At 43.2% G+C, this 14,377-nt stretch overlaps 1 long non-coding RNA gene across 2 annotated transcripts in view; it reads left to right on the top strand.

Annotated features, from left to right (window-relative positions):
• Positions 1 to 14,377, top strand: part of LOC144222023 (uncharacterized) — a 28,869-nt gene that overhangs the window by 9,921 nt on the left and 4,571 nt on the right. For both annotated transcript variants that reach the window (XR_013332260.1, XR_013332259.1), the window contains exons 2-3: positions 12,433 to 12,695; positions 13,918 to 13,968. This is a non-coding gene — a long non-coding RNA (uncharacterized LOC144222023). The remainder of the gene's footprint in view (positions 1 to 12,432; positions 12,696 to 13,917; positions 13,969 to 14,377) is intronic.

The raw sequence follows: 14,377 nt of genomic DNA, 5'->3' as shown, positions 1-14,377 counted from the left end.
GAGATTAGGCCTCTCTGACCTTTGCTCATCCTGCCAGGGGACAACATGTTGGAGACCATATTGAATTTAGGTGCTAAAAATTATGAGGCCCATATTCACCCCATTCCCAGTCTCATTCACTTTTTTTTAAAGTTTATTTCTTTATTCTGAGAGAGAGAGAGAGGGAAAGCATGAGTGGAGGAGGGGCAGAGGGGGAGGAGAGGCAAAATCCCAAGCAGACTCCACAACAGTGTAGAGTCCAATGCGGGGCTCCAACTCACAAACCATGAGATCATGGCCTGAGCCAAAGTCGGTTGCTCAACCAACTGAGCACATCAGTCCCATTCACTTTCAAGAGCATATTTCCAGTTGGATCCCCTAAAGGACTCTGCCAAAGGAGCATCATCTCCATTAGCCACAGGAAGTGATGACTCCTTCAATCTACCCTCACTGATTGCCCAACTCAATTTTGCCCTCACATAACCTCCTTAATCAGCCCCAGCACTCAAGTCCAAGAGGCCCCTCCAGAAAGCCTGCAGACCACTTCTCCTCTGGGAGTGACTAAGCAGAGCTTAATCAGACCCAAATGAACTTCATTTCTTGGAGAGAATGCTGTCCCTATAGTTTCCAGGATAGACCTGGGGCCATAGGGCCCAAGTTTAAATCTACTACTTGGGATAGTAATAATACCTCTGATTCTCATTATTCTCATCTTCAAAATAGAGATGAAAAATAGTCCTTACTTCCTAGGATTGTTTAAAGATTAAAAGAGCTAGAATATGCTATATATTTAGACCATACCTGACTATAATAAACCATTAATAAATATTAGCTACTCTGTTATTTTGGCAAGTGCTAGAATTGACATTGGCTTTGCCAAACTCATTCATTCATCTGCTCATTTAAAATGTATTGATTGAGGGGCGCCAAGGTCGGCCAGTCAGTTAAGCTTCCAACTTCCACTCAGGTCATGATCTCACGGTCCGTGAGTTAGAGCCTCGCATTGGGCTTTGTGCTGACAGTTCAGAGCCTGGAGCCTGCTTCAGACTCTGTCTCCCTCTCTCTCTGCCCCTCCCCGCACTTGCACTGTTTCTCAAAAATAAAGAAACATTCAAAAAAGAAATAAAAGCGCGCCTCGGTGGCTCAGTTGGTTAAGGTTCCAACTTCAGCACAGGTTTGAGCCCCTTGCTGAACTCTGTGCTGACCGCTCAGAGCCTGAAGTCTGCTTCAGATTCTGTGTTTCTCTCTCTCTACCCCTCCCCCACTCACATTCTGTCCCTCAAAAATAAATATTTAAAAATTTTTATAAAATGCATTGATTGAGTACTTATGATATACTAGCTATTGTGATACGCCACAAACTAAGGACAGCCATTTTACATAAAGTATAAGCACATATATAGAGGGGCAGCAGGGTGGCTCAGTCAGTGAAGTGTCTGACTCTTGATTTTGGCTCAGGTCACGATCTCACTGTTTGTGAGTTCGATCCCTTGTCAGGCTCTGCACTGGCAGCAGAGAGCCTGCTTGGGATTCTGTCTCCCTCTCTCTGCCTCTCCCCACTCGTGCTGTCTCTCTCTCAAAATAAATAAGTAAAAACTTAAAAATAAATAAATAAGAAGATTCCAATATATTAGTTTCTCAGAAGGTATTTTAACATGATAGCCTCTAAAACCCTGGAGTTAAAATGTTCATCTCCTCATATTCTTAGTTTTAAACTTCCATTTTCCTGCTTCAGAAAGCGTCTAGCTGTCAGCCCACCATAACCTATGAGGGCAAATTTCCCCTGTCAGCCTCAGGGTAGAGATTCATGGCAGGTCTTTTCAATTTTCATCTCTAATTAGGTTTTCAAAATGTAGACATGATTTTTCTCCACATGTATATTTCTCTTTATTGCGGTAAATACTATCTAAAGTGAGACATATAAAATCAATAAAAGGTAAAAAGATATTTAAAAGAGAGATATTACNCTTGTGGGGATGAGCACTGAGTGTTATGTGGAAACTAATTTGACAATAAACTATTAAAAAAATAAATAAATAAATAAAAGAAAGATATTACATCTGCACAGAATTACTGCTTGGCTAGCTGGGTCCCACTTCAGACCTTCAAGGGACCCTCACAGTTACAAAGTCAGGCCCTTAGAGGGATGTGACCAGGGGTTCAAATCCTAGCTTCCACTATTTCTCCTGGATGTCCTTAGGCCAGTTATTGACTCTCTCTATGCTTCTGTTTTCCTTCTCTATAAAGGCAAGGAAAAATAAAATACACCTACTCTGTAAGATTGTTATGGGGCTAAATGAAGTGATACATCTAATCAGTGAGTACGTAATAAACATTAGCTGTCAGTGTCAGTCACTGATCAATAACTTTTTTGCATGAACCAGTCTTTCAGATACAGATACTCTCCTAAAAGGAAACTTCTTCATCAAACTTTTCAAATTTCATTTACTATGGCACCTGGGTGGTTCAGTTGGTTAAGCGTCAGACTCTTGATTTTGGCTCAGGTCATGATCTCACAGTTCGTGAGTCTGAGTCATGTGTTGGGTTCTGGCTGACAGTGCAGAGTCTGCTTGGGATTCTCTCTCTCAAATAAACTTTAAAGAAAAAGAAAAAAATAAAATTTCATATACTACAATTCAGCTGCCTCACGTTTCATTAAACATGAGGTAAAATTACACCCATTTGTAGATGTAAAACCTGAGGTTTCAAGAGTACTTCTCTAAGTTTATAAGACTCAGGTGTCCCAAAAATAACACAAACTCAGATCATGTGACCTCATTTCCAAGACTCTTTTTTTTAACTTTCCTGTTACCAGGCCAAGGAGAAAAACAAACAACCAGGTTATTGCAAAACCCATAAACTCTTCAGAAAGCACTACTGGCTCTACCTAAAAATGCACCCTAGCAGGATATTTTTAAGTCATTAAAGTCAACTTATTAACTCTCCAGCAGCCATTCTTCAAGGAAGTGTTGTGTACAGTTGGAATACCAATCAGTACTGAATTCCAAAAATTATAAAGGGTGCCCCTATCTTGCTGACAAATGAGCAATCACATTAGGTACAAGAATAATAAAGCCATTTCTGTACATAGGTTTTGAAATAGGGGAAAATACACTGTGCCTCTCCAATCCGTCTGTCGGAAAACTGTGAAGCTTTGCAGAAATCAGAGAGGATTTCCAGACAGGTGAGGATGAAAGCAGCAGACCAGTCAGAATGGGTCTCTTGGGCCTTGCTTGGGCTGGCTCTGCTGGGGAGCTGTAGAAGCCAAGATGTGAAAAAGGTTATGTAGAATATGGAGCCTGTCCAGGGAGCCAGGCCCCATCCTAGGCATTTTACATGGTACCCCCTAATGCTGTATATTAGTGGCCCATAGTCAAAGGAGGGTGCTGTCAGGGGGCACCTAGGTGACTCAGCCGGTTAAGCATCCAACTCTTGGTTTCAGCTCAGGTCATGATCTCAGTTTCCTAAGTTCAAGCCCCCACATCAGGCTCTGCACTGGCAACATGGAGCCTGCTTGGGATTCTCTCTCTCCCACTTTCTCTGTCCCTCCCCCACTTGCACTCTCTCTGTCTCTCTCAAAATAAAATAAATAAACTTAAAAAAAAAACTTAAGAAAAAAAAGGAGGGTGCTTCCAAGACGCTGTTTTGACACAATGTCACTTTTTTATAAAGATTAGCGGGTAATGTTAACTGCCTCCTCCTGACCCTCACGCCACCTCTATGTATCCCTTCAATTACCAGTTGTGTTGAAATCTCTTGCTTACTCTGCTATTTGTATTATATTTTCCATCTACCCTTTCTGCACTCCCCATCCCTGAACATAGCCCGCCTCACCCCACTTTGCTCCATTCCTCATTATTGACAGGAACCAGCAAAATCTGCATTTACTAGGAAATTTCTTTCAATAGAGTAGCTTAAAATCCATTCCTCTGACCCCAAGGGACATTGGATTAAAATGGATTCTGATATTAACCCTTATTCTACATGGGTAAAAGAGTAATAGATAGGGGCGCCTGGATGGCTTAGTCGGTTAAGCATCCGACTTTCGCTTAGGTCATGATCTCGCAGTTCGTGGGTTCGAGCCCCACGTTGGGCTCTGTGCTGACTGCCAGCTCAGAGCCTGGAGCCTGTTTCGGTCTGTGACTCCCTCTCTCTCTGACCCTCCCTTGCTCACGCTGTCTCTCTCTCTCTCTCTCCTAGAAATAAAAAAAAAAGAGTAATAGATAATATTTCATCCATGATTCATTCATAAGGAAATTAGGAAAGATTCTTCTCAAATATTTGAAGGTAGTTCTGACTTTGTATTCCGGAGCCACATTCAAAAGTCTCAAAACTCATCTCTCAGTTCTCTCATGTTGAGGAATTTGTGTGGTGTTTCCTCTCTGTACGTGTTCTGTTCATACTGTTCGTCTTCTCCAGATTGGAGAGATGAAGTTCATCTATCAATTGCCACACGCTGCCTGTTTCACGATGAATTCCATTTGCATCTGCCAAAAGGCAGCTTTGATCCAGCTGTATACTCAGACAGTTTCCATTAATATATTTTATTTTTCATTTATTTTTAAAGGAATTCTTTTTCTTTTAATGTTTATTTATTTTTTGAGAGAGAGAGACACAGCGTGATTGGGGAGGGACAGGGAGAGAGGGAGACACAGAATCAGAGCTGACAGTGCAGAGTCCGACATGGGGTTCAAACCCACAAACTGCAAGATCACGAACTGAGCTGAAGTCTGACGCTTAACTGTCAGAGCCACCCATGCACCCCTTCATTAATATCTTTTAAAATTAATATTTAAAGTAAAAAATGATGCATAGTCCACTACCTGATTTGAGGACATGTATGCAGGTGGCATAGTGGTTAAAAACACAGACTCCCTGGTCTTGTACCCTAGCCCCCTGCATTGTAAAGTAATATTGGGTAAATTGTTTAACCTCCATGTGCCTCAATATGTTGTGAGGATTAAGTGAGTTAATACATGTAAATACATTTGTATAATATATTTACATACATTACACATGCTCATAACATGTGTCAGATAGTCTCTCAAATTATATATATATAATTATTTTTTACCATTGCCATTATTTAAAATTTTTTTTAATGTTTTTATTTATTTTTGAGAGAGAGACATAGAGTGTGAACAGGGAAGGGGCAGAGAGAGAGGAAGACACAGAATCAGAAGCAGGCTCCAGGCTCCAAGCTGTCAGCACAGAGCCCGACATGGGGCTCGAACTTGAGAACTGCGAGATCGTGATCTGAGCCAAAGTCAGATATTTAACCGACTGAGCCACCCAGGCGCCCCTCATTGCCATTATTTTTAACTTGAAGTTGGGTACCTCATCTGTTTAAATGGACATTTCACTTAATTATGATAAGCCATGTTTTCTTTTTTCTGTCTTTAGTTTTGATGCACTGCTAGGAGTAGGGACCATGGCTAGGGAGGGAAACAGGTTTGGGACAAGGAGCAGAGAAGGACTGGGGAGCACTGTTGGGCTTGTGTGTGGCTCAGGTATGAACACTGCACATGTTTACATGGTAGTTTTGGAAAAGTGCTACTAAAGGAGAAAATGAGAGATGAGTTGATGTTTATGTCATGATTATTACTCTGAATTGTTTTTTCATGTAAATGTAACTACTTGATGCTTTTCCCATGCCAAAATGTTCCAAGGTCAAAATGGCCACACCAAGAAGACCTCTTGGGAACAGCATGTGCCCAGTTATTTAATGGGTAAGGCGTTATCATACTGCAAAAGTGCAAAGGGGAAATGGTTAGACTGGGAAACCCACGTCCCAGGACAAGGACAGGCCGAGGGGACAAGTGCACCAGCTGTGCAGAGGATGGGAGGAGAGCATGGCCCCGAGGCCTCCCTGAAGCTATAAAACCTAGAAGGATTAAAACCAGTCATCCCTTATGCCAGGAAAGAGAAATAAGTGAGATATCCAGGAGATATTAAAAGGCCCAGTTAAGCCTCTCTTCTAAGCCAGAGTCGGCTCAGCTCCATAAACCAGGGACAGGAGGCAGTTAATGCTCAGCCTGCCCCTCAGCTCCCCCTACACACAGCAGACAGAGCACTTACCCTGCCAAGCCTAGGGGATGTCACAGACTCCCTCTCTACATCATGCTCCAGGTCAGGGTTCCCCTTCAGTGCGTGTGGCTCAGACAAGGCGCCTAATTTGTAGGGCCCAGTGCAAAATCAAAATATGGGGCCCAAAGTTCAAAAATTAAGAATTTCAAGATGACTATAGCAGAACATTAAACCAAGTGCAAGACCCTTCTGAGCAGCAGGCTCTGGTCTTCTGCCCACAAACCCATCTGCCACAGGTCAGTTCCCTGGGAAACAGACACCAAAAGCCTGAGATCTGCATGTAGGGGGACTTATCCACGAGTGCTCTTAAATACACATCTATCAGGGAAGCAGGACAAGGCAAAGGGAGAATCTGAACTGCGATGCAGTTGAGATAGAGGCCTCAGGGGAGTCCCCAAGGAGCCCTGGAGCTGAGATTGCCCCTATAAAGGCAAGGGGTCTGGACATTTTGGCCCCACAGAGGGAATATCCAGCGCTCACTGGATGCAGGATGCCCCACGGAAGGGGCGTGGCCTTGGGCAGTGTGGCTCTCTTTAGTAGAGGCTAATTCCCAGAGAAACTCCNGGGGGCAGGGGCTGGGTGGGGGGCAGAGAAGGAGGCTGGGAGGGTGGGGGCGCCGGCCAGGAGGAGGGCCAAGTCCTGAAAGGCCATCTAGGCTGAGCACCACTGCGTATGCCGCCCCATCGATCGATGGCGGATATTTTCCATTCCTGAAATAGATGTTGCAGTCGATGACCTTTGAGGGCCAGTGTGACAAGGTCACTTCAATAAAATAGAACAAGGCAAACAGCAAGAAGAGAAGAATAGCAGGAAAAGCTCGGGGGGTGTGTACCACTCCTCCACGCCCGCGGTAGAAGATCGGAAGCAGGGATTGTTCGGGAGCCTCCGGAGCTGAAGCAGGTGCTTTAGACACTTGGCAGCTTTTCTGTTGTTCTTAGTATCTGTATTTATTTTCCTATATTTTTCTTTTCACAATGAAGAGACACTGGCATTTTAAATTGAACTCCGCTAAAGAACAAAAGGGGAAAACAAGGGGCCCGTTTTATCTGGCTCTGAAGATGGGGACAGCCTGTCTTCCAGGCTGAGCAAGGAAGTGGAGACCGACTGGAAATGGGAGAGGCCCCAGGACCGGGTGAACATTCAGAAAGGAGCGGGGATCCTTGGAGCTCAGGCCTGGAGGCTTCATCTAATCACACCCGCGGAGGCTTCCATACCTTCTTTATTATTTTTTCCTTTTTGAGAGAGCGCAGGTGGGGAAGGGGCAGAGAGAGAGGGACAGAGGATCCAAAGTGGGCTCTGTGCACTGATAGCAGTGAGCTGGATATGAGACTCGAACTCACAAACTAGATTATGACCTGAGCGGAAGTCAGACCCTTAACCAACTGAGCCCCCTGGTTGTCCCTGTGCCTTCTTTAAATAAAGGAGCCTCCACAAACCTAAAGGATCTGTTTTAAATTCCAGTGCCAAGACCTCTGAGATAATATACATAAAAGTTTTGTGCATAATGAGGGTTACATTAATTATATTAATATGTTAAATGTTATATATTATATATAATGAATATATATCAATGATTAAGCCTTCTGTACTTTTTAAAAATGTTTATCTTATTTTTGAGAGAGAGAGACAGAGAAGAGAGAGAGATAGCAGGCGAGGGGCAGAGAGAGCCAGAGACAGAATTTGAAGCAGGCTCCAGGCTCTGAGCTGTCCACACAGAGCTGGATGCGGGACTGGAACTCACGAACTGCTAGATCTTGACCTGAGCTGAAGTTGGACATTAACCGACTGAACCACCAGACATCCCAAAAATTAAGGTTTCTGATTACTATGTCTTTAAGAATATTCTCCCCCAAATGTCCCGGATCAACACAGGTATTTTCTGAGATGCTCAAAAACACAAAATGTGTTAATTACTACCTATAAGGACACAAAGTTCAGAATTTTCTTCACTATGGAATTATTTTCCGGCTGCTTTAAAATTGAAAAAATTGAAATTCAATAGCTTATGGTTCTATTTGTAGCAAAAACTTAAAGTTTTAAAGTAAATTTAATTAATAAATTTCCAGCGCACTGAAACAAATATACTAATAGGCATGAATTAGTGTAAAAATATTTATTTTATGAATAAGAGGTCATAATTTTTAATATTCCTAAATGGAGTATGTTTATTAAACAGGTTCAAATATATTCTATATCTTTCGGATTTTCAGTGCTTTGTATTTTATTTTATTTTTTTAAGTTATGTATTTTAAACAGAGAGCAACCAGGGGAGAAGTCCAGAGGGAGAGAGAGAGAATTTCTCAATTTCAGGCCCCTGGGGTCATGACCTGAGCCGAAATCAAGAGTCTGATGCTTAACTGACTGAGCCACCCAGACACCCTGCAGTGCTTTGTACTTTAATCTGAGGTTTGATTCCTTTGTTTCTTTTTTTTTCTTAAATAGTTTATTGTCAAGTTGTTTTACATATAACACCCAGTGCTCATCCCCACACGTGCCCTCCTCCATGCCCCTCTCCTCCCTTCCCCTCCTCCCCACCCCCATCAGCCCTCAGTTTGTTCTCAGCATTCAAGAGTCTCTCATGGTTTGCCTCCCTCCCTCTCCCCAACTATTTTTCCCCTTCTTCTCGCACATAGTCCTCCGTTAACTTCCTCCTAATCCACCTATATGTGCAAACATATGGTTTCTGTCCTTCTCTGCCTGACTTCTTTCACTCAGCATAACACCCTCTAGTTCCATCCATGTTGCTACAAATGGCCAAATTCCTTCCTTTCAATCACAGTTTTTACAGGTTTTACAATGTATACCTTTGAGTGAAGGATGTGCTCAGAGATGGTTTTATGTTATAGAATGGTGAACTAAATTGTTTCCAGGCTCCAGTCTATTAAGAGAACACCAAAGGGAAACAAATACCTCCCTTTGTCTTTGTTGCTGCCCTGAGGGGCGCCTCGGTGGCTCAGTCAGTTAAGTGTCCAACTTTGGCTCAGGTCATGATCTCATGGCTGTGAGTTCAAGCCCCACATCAGTCTCTGTGCTGACAGCTCAGAGCCTGGGGTCTGCTTTGGTTTCTCTTTCTCTCTCTTTCCCTCAAAAATAAACATTTAATAATAAGAAGAAGCTTCCCTGAGACACTGCCTCCCCTTCTTAGGTGTTAGTCCTGTAGCAAGGCTACCCTCTCAGAAATCCTAATTTGCAGGAATGAGCCAGATCTGGATTTCTTCATCCACACACCACTGTCTACATCCAGCATTTAATGACAACCTCATGGGGAACTTCAACAAGTCAAATATGTGAGACTAGAGAGATCCTGATTGGAGGAGGTGTGTGTGTTCTTGGAGGTGGTCCCCCAAATGGACCTTTACATCCATTTCACCTCCCACCTTCATTGGCTTCTAAGGGCTGCCAAAGAACCCACTGGACCACTGAGAATTGAAAACCACTCTTCCAAATACTGTCGGCTTTGCACAGCACAGTTGTCAGGATCAACATGAAATTCTGGCCATGAAAGCAAAGAAAAGGATTCCAAATACCTCCAGATGGCTCTCTTGTTCATAATACTTTTTACGTTTCAGACAAATAAACATATAATAAAATGAGTATCTCCCAACAAGATGATTAGCTGGATGAAGCCAAAGTATATTCTTTTGCTCTCTGCACCTTTGCACAAGGTAGGGTCTCAGTGAATATTTGTGAACTCTGAAAAAACATAGCCTACTATCCCAAGCACACATAAGAAATTTGTGTTTAAGACCCAAAGAAGCTCTCAGTAATGAAGCTGGAAGGTCCTTCAAAGGATTAGTTGTAAAATGCAGAATGCAAAATGACAGCCAACATCTACTGAGTGTTTCTACCAGGCAGGCATAGTGCTTTGCAATGTCCAGGAGGAATATACTAGTACTGTACTTCCTTTCAGATGGGGAAACTGAGGCATAGAGATGGTAAGCAACTTGCCCAAAGTCATACAGTTACTGAGTGTCGGCGCTTGGCTTCAAACAGACCGTCTTGCACCAGTCCAGGCTCTCAATCACTAAACCTTAAAAGAATAAAAGCAGATTCTGGTCACTGGAACCCATCTCCCTGTGTGTGTGTGTGTGTGGGGGGGGGGTGTCCTGTGCTCAACCCAGACAAAACCAGGCAAACTCTTGGTCCCAACTCTATTCAACCAGCTAACTCTGCCCTTTTGAAAATGCAGAAACGAAGACTCAGATATATAAATTGTCTTGCCCATGGGTATGGTACCTTCACAGATATTGAACCATTTGGCATCTAAATTATCAGGTCTCAACTTCAGGATCTAAGTGTGTTTGGGGGAATGAGTGAACATCTTGAATTCCATTAGGTTTTTTTGTGAAGCTACTACCTTTGCTTGGTATACAAATCACAAGCATCTCAGTCCTCCCCTTGCAACCAGAAGCAGGATTTTACTGGTCCAGGGCTAAGGACTCACTAGGGGCATGTGTTAAAACTTTGCAAATTCCCAGCTTCCTTCCATCTTCATATTCAGGTTCACAAAGCCTGATGGGCTTCGCCCTTTTAGCTAGCAAAACAAATGATTCTAGTATCAGAACGACACTGTCCTGTACTTGGAAGGAATACTTCTTACCTGCCCGAGGCTTGGCTGAATAGTAAGAATGTGTGTATTTTCTTTTTAAAGAAACCATGACAAATCCCCTCAGACCTCTGACTGGGTCCAGGGGCTGAGGGAAACGAGGAGCAGGGCCCTCTGGTAGTCAGAGCATGCAGCTTCTCTGCGTGGGTCAGCTTCCTCCTCCCTGGCTTGGCTGGGCTCCTAGGAAAGGCCACACAACTAAGAGGGAGCCTTACAGTATCCTGCACCCAGCCCTCATTCAACCTGCGTGGGTGCCAGGAAGGGGGTGTGGTTTGACTGCCTTCAGGCCACCAAGATGCACAGATAGGCTGGGACTCAGTTTGCAAGGCCCAGTTGCCACCCCCTGCTGGTGCCAATAGCTCACTCTGGTCACAGCCCTCCAGATTCCTTCAGAGGAAGCCAGTTATCTGCTAGACTTCCTTTGTTCTTCAGGGCTCTGTTTTGGCATCTCTGCCAAGGACATGTTTTGGCTGGATCTACTACCCTGGCCTCTGCACATCTCTGGAAAGCTGAGCTAAGAGAAATATGGCCCAGGAAGTGGAAGGGGAGCTGGAGTCTTTATCTGCTTGAATACAGGGCCTTACAAGGGAAATGTGCGCCAGGGACTAGGTGCTCATTGGACCGGTGACCAGCATCTTCATGAGGCCACCATGAGCCCCTCAAGGTTTTCAGAGATTGGATTGCTGGCTGGAGGTGGGGGGAGGAGGGGAGGCCAGCCTTCTTGGGATCCCTGATTAACTCCTCTCTGTGCAGTTGGGGGTGGGGGTGGGGGGTGGGGGAGGTTCTTATCTCTGTTAAAGAAGGTCAGTATACAGTGCAATCTGCACTGACCCTGTTGGGTTTTGCAGTGGGAATTGAAACTCACAGACCACAGCATTGAATGATAATGACTGGCTATTGTGAACGTGGCTATTACTCCAAAAGCCTGTACAGCATAATCAATCATGTGTCCTCTGCCAATGTCACATCTACTCAAGAACACCCTGCACATTATTTTCAGTCCTGTTCAAATTCATCTTCACTCAGATCCCTCCTCTGACTCCTAGAAGGTCCTTCAGCTAATGGTGACTATCATGTGGCTTATTCAGATGTTTTGTTTGTGGTGACATCTCCCCAGTCTCTTCTAGAGAGGAGAAACGGTGTCTGTTTCATCTTCGCTTTCACCATGGCACTCAGAATGGAGACTTACAAACAGTAGGCATGTAATGAAAATGAAGTTACATTAGTAACAGCCTGTGTAGAGGAGAATAAACTCAGTCATGTGAACTATAATATTCAGCATTTATTTATTGGCAGACAGAGAAGTGAAGAAGGAACTGGCCAGATTATTTTATTTGAAACCCTTCTAAGCACATACTAAGTACAACATCCAGTGAAACAATAACCTGGTTTAATGGTATGAACTTTGACTCTGTGATAACTGATCATCCTTAAAACCATCCTGGATTTGTTTTCCTACAAAAGGGCAGGATACTGAGCACAGCTCTGTGAAGTGTTCCTTTAGAGAGATTTCTCAGCACGAAATAAAAGAGTGACTTCTCAATGTTGCAAAAGAGGCCCAGCTGTTAGTTTTGGCTGGGGACAAGCACTGAGCTGGCTCCAATCAGAGATGGCAGGATGAGATAAACATGGCTGTATGATGTCACTGAAATAGTCTTATTTTCATCAGAAGCTAAATTCAAATACCCTCAGGGAAATGGATTTATTTTGTTTTGCTTGGAATTACTACAGCTTTCTAAAATTCATTGTTGCCTCTGTAGGTGATGGAATTTTCCAATGGACTTCAAGTTCCATGGAGAGACACTTGGAAAACTGTGCTCCTCTGGGTGCCTGGAAAGAGCACTCAGCAGAGATGGTACAGCAATAGATTTACAATATAAGCCCTACTTTCTGCACCAGATGTAGACAGGCATGTCTTTAAAAAGGCCTTGAGGTCCTGGATTCAAGTGTGGTCAACTTGGCTCATGGTAGAGTCATCGGATCCAGACAAGAGCACTCAGTACTCCTACTGGCTAAAGAAATGGTGAGTCAGCCATTAAAATAAGAATAGGCTCCAAGAAGAGCAGTGAGGGTGCAGAGTTCCCAAAATGCCTCCCTACCCACCCACTACCCCCAACACACACACACACACACACACACACACACACGCACACACACACACACACACACAGTTCTACTCCATTTCTCTCCAAAACCCAAAGCCTTCTTGTGGAAGCAATTTGGGAAGTTCCAACTTTAGAGAAAGAGGTAATCCAGACACCAGTATCCATTCTCCCACCCATGTTCACAGAACAGGGACTGTCAGTCTCCAAGAATAGCAGAACTGGGACAGATTTGTCAAATAATTCATCTGAAGAGGTGAAACCTAAGGCCATCACCAGACACTGCCTGACTAGCATACACAGAAGGGCTTAACTGAGTAGAAGCTGAAACCAACTCTCTGATTCAAATTCTGCTGCTGCCACTCCTCTGATTTTGCTTCCTTGTGTTTCAGTTCTTCCTGTATAAAACATAATTACAAACACAACCCCATGACACTCTCTAAAGGATTAAATGAAATATTTCTTGTATGGTGTTTACCATGGTAAGAGTTTAATAAATGTCAGCTAGTATTATTTGCTACTAGGTCTTAAAGAAAATTCTAATTTTCTTCCATAATGCAAGGATGGGTTGATCTCTCAGCTGAGGGTGATTTTGCCTTTCTATGCCCCTAGTTTCTAGCTTCCTCTCTTTTAGGAATTTGAAGTAGTATTTTAGTTCTAGTATATAAAGGGGATTAGATGTTCACAAGCTCTTCTGAGAACCATGTCTTAACTCAGATCACAGCTTTGTACGAACCATTGTGTTAGTTGCTGTGGAAAATATACAATGAGCACTTAGTCAAGGTTTTAATCAAATGGTTCCCTGACTTCATCAGGAAGAAGGTTCACCCAAAGGTAAATGCAGCACACTGGGTGCAATGGCTATAATAATCACATCACAATTGACCTGATATATGTGAAAAATTCTAATATAGTGATGGGAAGCTAATTGTCCTTCAGATTTATTAAACTGTATGTGATCATTTCAAATCCTTTTTAAACATCTTTACAGTGATTTACACTCTACATAGACAATCTGAGTCAGTGGAAAAGTGGAAACTGAAATTTGAATTTGATTAATGTTGATGTAAAGTTTTCACTTTTGCCAGACAGCATTTACACCGGTTACTTATGTAAATGACCATTTTTCTCTGTCTCTGTTAGAGGAGCACCTGCAAAGCAGAGAGAAGAGCATGGATCTTAGCCCACAAATAGGTATGATTATACCCTGATATGTAGGCACAGTGAGGTTCAAAGATATCAAGGGACTTTACCAAGAGCCAGGATTCAAGTTTCAGGAAAACAAACAAACAAACAAACAACCTTTAAGTGAGATAGTGTTTTTGAAAGCTCTTTGTCAGCAGCAAAGTATGAAACAACATTCTTATGAACCATAGGCATTTAAACAGCTAGTCTGCCCCACTGCCCACGTGGGACACTGTAGGTTGAAGACAGCCCAGCCTTAAAGGAGTTTCCGGTCTAGCAGACACAAGTGTATGGGAGAAGTATGTACAGAATACGGCAGGGTACGAAGAAAGACATGGCCACTTGCAGAAAGGTGAAAGCAGAGGGTTTTCTCCAGGAAGAGACACATGAACTGACTCACAAAGGTAGGTAGCTAGAT

Source organism: Crocuta crocuta, unplaced genomic scaffold, assembly GCF_008692635.1.
Source record: "Crocuta crocuta isolate KB4526 unplaced genomic scaffold, BGI_CrCroc_1.0 scaffold181, whole genome shotgun sequence".
Classification (NCBI taxonomy): domain Eukaryota; kingdom Metazoa; phylum Chordata; class Mammalia; order Carnivora; family Hyaenidae; genus Crocuta; species Crocuta crocuta.
Note: the sequence above shows the minus strand (reverse complement) of the source record. Positions and strands in the feature narration are given on the sequence as shown.